The sequence below is a fragment of the Halyomorpha halys genome, unplaced genomic scaffold, assembly GCF_000696795.3.
Source record: "Halyomorpha halys isolate HHAL.00 unplaced genomic scaffold, Hhal_1.1 Scaffold582.1, whole genome shotgun sequence".
Lineage (NCBI taxonomy): Eukaryota > Metazoa > Arthropoda > Insecta > Hemiptera > Pentatomidae > Halyomorpha > Halyomorpha halys.
In genome coordinates, this window is record NW_027115659.1 from 133,572 (window position 1) to 140,111 (window position 6,540).

At 30.5% G+C, this 6,540-nt stretch overlaps 1 long non-coding RNA gene across 1 annotated transcript; it reads right to left on the reverse strand.

Moving 5' to 3' along the window:
- Nucleotides 1-431: 431 nt before the first annotated feature.
- LOC106684444 (uncharacterized) lies at nucleotides 432-3,836 on the reverse strand. Its single transcript, XR_001343703.2, has 3 exons — nucleotides 3,667-3,836; nucleotides 1,064-1,390; nucleotides 432-528 (listed from the first exon to the last, which is right to left on the reverse strand). It is a non-coding gene; the product is annotated as an uncharacterized lncRNA (long non-coding RNA).
- Between the last annotated feature and the right edge of the window lie 2,704 nt (nucleotides 3,837-6,540).

Consider the following 6,540-nt stretch of genomic DNA (forward strand, 5'->3'; position numbering starts at 1 on the left):
TTAAATTTTGTAATTGTTTTCAATTCTAATCATTTAACAACTTTGTGTTTGTATTTTATTACGGGTGTGTAATAGAAGAAAACTATGAGCTTATAACAAACTTACAATTATTACGCTAATTGGTACCGTTCGAATAATTTTTATGTACAATAAATTTACAACGTTGGAATATTGTACTTTATTAGGATAGCTGTCGTAAATCGCTAGTCTTCGTTAATTAAAATATTATATTTATTTTTAAATGTTTAAACCTCTGAGGTATTATTAAAAATGGTTACGGTGCAACTAATTAGTTTGATCAAATGAGGAATTATAAATTTTCGTTGGAATAGGTCTTTCGGTTTTTCGCCTATAAATCCTAAACGTTATATCTTAATAAAGAAAAAATGATAAAGCATATTAAAGAAAATTAACTTATGCGTTGAATGAATATCATAAATTAATAATTCGATCACACAGTATTGTCGCAAATCACCTGCTCTAGTTGTTTCTTATTTCAATAGCTTGTTTGTTGAAGTCAATGCATACCTAGAAAGTAAACAGCTGAATCACAAAATGAAAGCATAATTTGAGAGAGATGAATAACAATAATAATTATAAAAATAGATAAACGCATTTTTATGGCAGAATGTCTTGCTTTAGTTAGTCTTCGAGATAAAGTTGGATTTCCTGCTTATACGTAAATGTAGGTAACTGGGAATGAAATTTTGTAAAAGTTTTTTTTTTTTTTTAATCAATTTAACCTTTCATCCCAATAATTCACGATGTAATTAACTATTTTTTATCAGCTAATTGGCATCTATTGTGATTCTTAGGACCTTGTTTTAAAATGACTATTTTTTTTCTTTTGTACAGGATGCTGCATCCCAGACATGCGTGATATTAATTTATATATAAACTAATTATAAGATTAACAATTAAAATAGATTTTTACTTTTGAAGTAAAATTAATTTTAAAAAATATATTAACAATTAACAAATATCCAATATTAACAATATCCAAATGATGTTTGGAATTAAATAAATATTTATTAAATTATTGTCAGTATGTTTTGTTCTTTACCTCTTTCTCGTTGGGGGGGGGGGCTGAAGGAAGGGAAGACTGGCTTTTTGGTACAATTACGTTGAGTGGGTTCTGATGCTTTACATCTTGTCCCTGTTACAGGAATGCTAATTCACCGATTTATATACTTCTTTCTGGATTTTGCTTTCCTCGTTCGTGACTAGATGAGTTCAAATAATGCAAAATTGTAGCCCCGGACGGCGCCCAACCTTGGACATTGTTTGTTTTCTTGTAATTGAGGACTACCTTCCCATTAGAAGTGTATCGCTAGCAATCTCCATTCCACTTCCGACTTAGGTGCCCTCGGTTACTTCCGAACCTTATCAACTGTCAGAAAAAAAAAAAAAAGCAATTATTTTTTTGTAAAAGTCCTTCATTCATTAACCTGTCGAATATTTTCGGGATCTTTATTTATTTAAAAATAATAACTATTTAAATGTTAGATTTAAAAGGAAATATGATATATTCATTAATACCGTTATATTTACTAAAGGTCTTAAATTAAAAAAATTTAAATAAAATTTGCAATAGACTAACTTTATAATAAAAATTATTTCTTTAAATTTCATATAATTTTATTTTAATCATTACAAGTAAGATTGCTTTTATTATTTTAATTTTTCTTTATTAAAAAACGCTGGAATTATTAAAATTACCTATTTATTGAATCAATGAATAACAACAACTAAAATATTTTTCGGATTAATGTTTACATCATTTTAAAAATTATAACTAGTTAATTGCCTAATTCTTTTTTTAACCTACAAATCTTGAAACATAAAAAATCAAATTTATTTTTTGTAAATGATTACAAATGTCTATGGAAACAGGCCTTAACAGTTTATATTTAATTATAATCGTTAAGCAAGAAAGATTAATTTTTATAGCCTATCACTGTTGCAAAAGATATTACCAGGTCATTCAAAAAGTCCTGTCGTTTTTTTGGGGGAAATTATAAATAAATAAATATTTTCAAATAATCACCTTTATTCATCAAAATATCCACCGTTACAGTCGGTAACCTTCTCCCAACGAGATGGTAAAGCCCAAATTCCTTCCTTAAAAAACTGTTGATTTTTACTGCAAAAATAAGTGGTCAGTTCGTGAATTAGGTTGTCACGGTCTTGAAAACATTTTTGTCTCAGATTGTTGTCGAGATCTCTGAATAGGTGATAATCAGTGGGTGACAGGTCAGGGGAATATGGTGGGTGAGGCAAAACTTCCCAGCCTATTTCTGTCAATTTTTCCCTGGTCAATTTGGCGGTGTGTGGTCGAGCGTTGTCTTGAAGAAGCAAAGGTCTTCTTCTGTTGACTAAGCAGGGATCAAAAGTCTTAAGCTTGGATTGGCAATGGTCCAGTATATTGCAGTATACTTCTGCAGTGATGGTTTGCCCTTGATTCAGAATCTCAAAATGCACTATACCTTTGGCTGTCCAGAAAACAATGAGCAAAACTTTCTTTGGATGGAGATCTGGTTTTGGAAATTGTTTAGGTTTCTCATCTGCCGACAACCACTGATATGATCGTCTGAAGTTGTTGTACAACACCCATTTCTCATCACAGGTGATGATTCGATTCAAAAAGGGTTCGACTTTCAAGCGGGAAGTTAACGAAGATGCAGTTGTCAAGCGAACAAGCATATTGGCATCTGAAAGCTTATGAGGAATCCATTTATCCAGTTTTTTCACTTTTCCCAGTTCTTTAAGGTAATTCCAGGCAGTGGTGGCTGAGATATTAAGTTGAGAGGCTATCTCTGAACAACTTTGACGCGGATCCAACTCTACTACTCTTCGAACGTCCTCCTTATCAACTACAGTTGGTCGACCTGAGCGTGCCTCGTCTTCTAGTGTCTCGTCGCCTCCACGAAATTTTGAAAACCAAAATTGTGCCTTCCGCTCAGACAGCACATCTTCCCCAAACACGGAGCATATTTTTCTAGCAGTTTCGGCAGCTTTTGAGCCAAGTTTAAACTCATAGAGCAAAATCGACCGAATTTGAGTTTCAACTGGAATCATTTTAACTAGACAGTTGGATGGTGACTGCATTAAATTAATCCTCCTTAGCCTCCTATTCATAAAGTATAAACATTTGTGTTTACATGGATAAAAGTTGTATTGAACGGAATTAATTAGCAAACACTCTAGAATCAAAATAAACAACGAACAAACGAAAAACGACAGGACTTTTTGAATGCCCTGGTACTTTATTGAGATTCTTAGCATAAAATATGTTGTTTAATGAACTTTCATAAATCCTATATTCTTTCAAAATCTGAAAAGTTTTACCTTGTTACAAAAAACTACAACAAAAACTCAGTTTTGCATTTGTTATCAACAATTGTAAATAATATGGTAATATTACAATACATCATGAAACAAAAGCCCACATTTAGCCAAATTTAAGGTAATGGAAAGATCATTATCTAGGCTTTAATATCAACTTGTTATGATTAGATCTGATTTAACCTCAACCTGAATGTTTTGTCTCCAAGCAAGAACCTTATAGTAATGTTTTAGGACGGTCGCTTACCATTATTTATGTAAAACTACCGTTATGTTTACTATAACCATAAACAAAGTAAGTATACTGTGCTATGTACTTACGAGACTATATAATAGTAAATGCATATACTATTTTTGCTCACGCATGCGTAAAAGTATTTTTTCGGTCTTAATGGAAATCTGGAAAGATGTTGGTAATTAGTATAAATAGGCACGATTTAGTATAAATGACGTCGAATTCCATCCATGACGTTCCCTCCACTATACACAAAACTATTTTTCTAACACATATGTTTCAAACACAGGTATTCAAGATTAGATTTAGATTTTATTATGGAATGACTAAATAAATTTATAAAAAAAAATATTAACATTTATTATTATAAACTTTGAAATATGCGTAATTATTTATCTTCCTATCCAGTAGAATTGATCCGGAAGTTATTTTGATTTATGGACTTCTTTGAAGTTTTTTTATTGGTTTGTTTCAGGAGGGAAGCTTTTCATTTACCTATCCTTATATCATCATTATAATATATAATTATCATAATTATAATTGAAAATATTAACAGTGTCATGGTTTCTCTGAAGTAAAGTCCGTAATTAATTTGTGTTTGGACATTCCACTGTTGCTCAGTTTCCTCCCCATTATTCAAGGTATTCACTTCAAATTATATATAAATAAGGAAACAAGTACAAGGAAAATATCTAATTTCGAGGCAGTATAAATATTTAATCAAATAACAAAATATTATATATTATAAGAATAATTTAGGCGAAAATTGGAGAAACTCGAACGATAAATTAAAAAAAAAATTAAGGTGATATTTGAGTGGGGATAGTTAAATTCAATATTTAATGAAGCCCACCCTTCGTGGTAACCTTTCTTATCGGACTTTTTAAACAGACAATTATAGCGAGTCGGTTGGTCGATGAACGACATGTCACAATCTCACAAAAGGAGTTCATAATACAAAGAAAAGGCAATCCTTCCCCGCCGGACCCGCCCCACTAAGACTCCCGGGGAGATTGCCATTTTTTGTGTTATGATCTCCTTTTGTGAGATTGTGACATCTCGTACATCGACCAACCTACTCGCTATAATTGTCTGTTTGGAAAGTCAGATAAGTAAGGCTACCATGGACGCCGCTTCTCAATTTTAGGCGCTTTTTAAATATTGCTCTTGTCCTAAAGTCTTAAACCCTGTGAGATATGAACTCAATAAATAAACAGCTGGGAACAAACAGAAATTAAATTAACTATTAAAAATAATTTTGGTAGTTGTTTATTTCAAATAGACAAAAAAATAATTTATAACGTTATTATTAATTATACTTCGATAAATAATAAATAATTCTTCTTCACTGAAGTTGAGATGAAAATGGCCAACAAAATCTACCGAAACGTTACAAAAATATGAATTATATATAGATATAGAATAAAACTGTGATAAATATGTATATATAGTTGACCGTAAAATTTGATGTATAGGAAGATGGTCAGGGTTGCGGTCAAAGGAGAAACAAAAATAGTTTACAACTATTTATTTTCCTGTATAGGAAGATGGTCAGGGTTGCGGTCAAAGGAGAAACAAAAATAGTTAACAAATATTTATTTTCCGACGTTTCGTCCCACTTTGTAGGGGTTCATCAGGGCTAAAAAGATACAAAATGATACAATGATAAGAATAAAATGCAAAGATAAGATACAATGATAAGAATAAAAATAAGTAACAATGGCAAGAGTGAACATTTTTTATATAAAAATACGTAAAATACAGTTAAAAAATACCTGTAAAAAATAGATGTAACATAAAACAAAAACAAAACGGGGAAGGAAAAAAAAATGAGATTAAATAAACGTCATGAAGAAATAATAATTATACATAAAATAAGTAAAAATAAAGATATAAAATGATAATAAATTATCAAAGAAAAAGTCAATACAACCTACCTGTTCAGAACAAACGGGTGAACAGTAGGCAACAAACAAACTGTGATAAGTTTTTGTCATTATCATTCTATAATTTTAAACTAAAAAAAAAAAAAAGTAGGCTTAAGGTGTTTCATAAGGTAAAGACCTTTTCCGCAGTCTTTTTGCTGATATTTGATAATAAAAATGAATTACAATTAAAAAAAACTATAAACCAAAATTAGATTATTTATAATGATTTCAAATATTTCTAATTGTTACAGATGAATAGTAATTATTATACTGAATAAATTATAATTAAGGTGACTCAGACATGAATAAATGCAGACAAAATTAATAACTTTTAATGAAAATTTTATTGAAAGAATAATTTAATAACAGATTTTATTCAAAATAAAACAGGATGTCAATAACAGAAAAGTCATATAAAACTAACTCTGAACTTATTATGGAATACTGGATTTTCCGGGTTTACGGGAAAAAGGATGAGCATTATATTTAAGATGATCCGTCAGTGGCATAGTCTCTTTGAGTTCAAAGGCTCAAGTCAATGAGGCAGGTAATAAGGCCGGAGCACTGGAGGTAAAAACGATACATTGAGTGGGCGGTTTCATGGGCCCGTCCTCCGGTACTGCCAAAGCATAACTGGATAAAGCAACAATATTGATCAGTTACCATTTATTAATAGCACATCTTATAGAAGGAAGCAGATAATTTTTTATTCCATGTGTTAAGACCCATGTTAAAGAGATTTATTATTTAAAATCGAGCGGGTATGTTCGTAAAGTAGTTAATCAGGGATGCGATTAGTGAAGAGAACATTGATTAGTAAAACTTATCTGTTCGAGTGCCATCGCTTCGGCCTATATTCTTCACCAAGGCTCCAAACAAGATATCAACATGTGTCATAAAGTATGAAAAAACATATAAATGACAAATCACATCAGTATTGTAAAAAATGACAAATATAATTAATATTTCAAGAAATATAAGGAAATTTATGAAAATATATAAGAAATAAAATAATGAATTACATAAACAGTA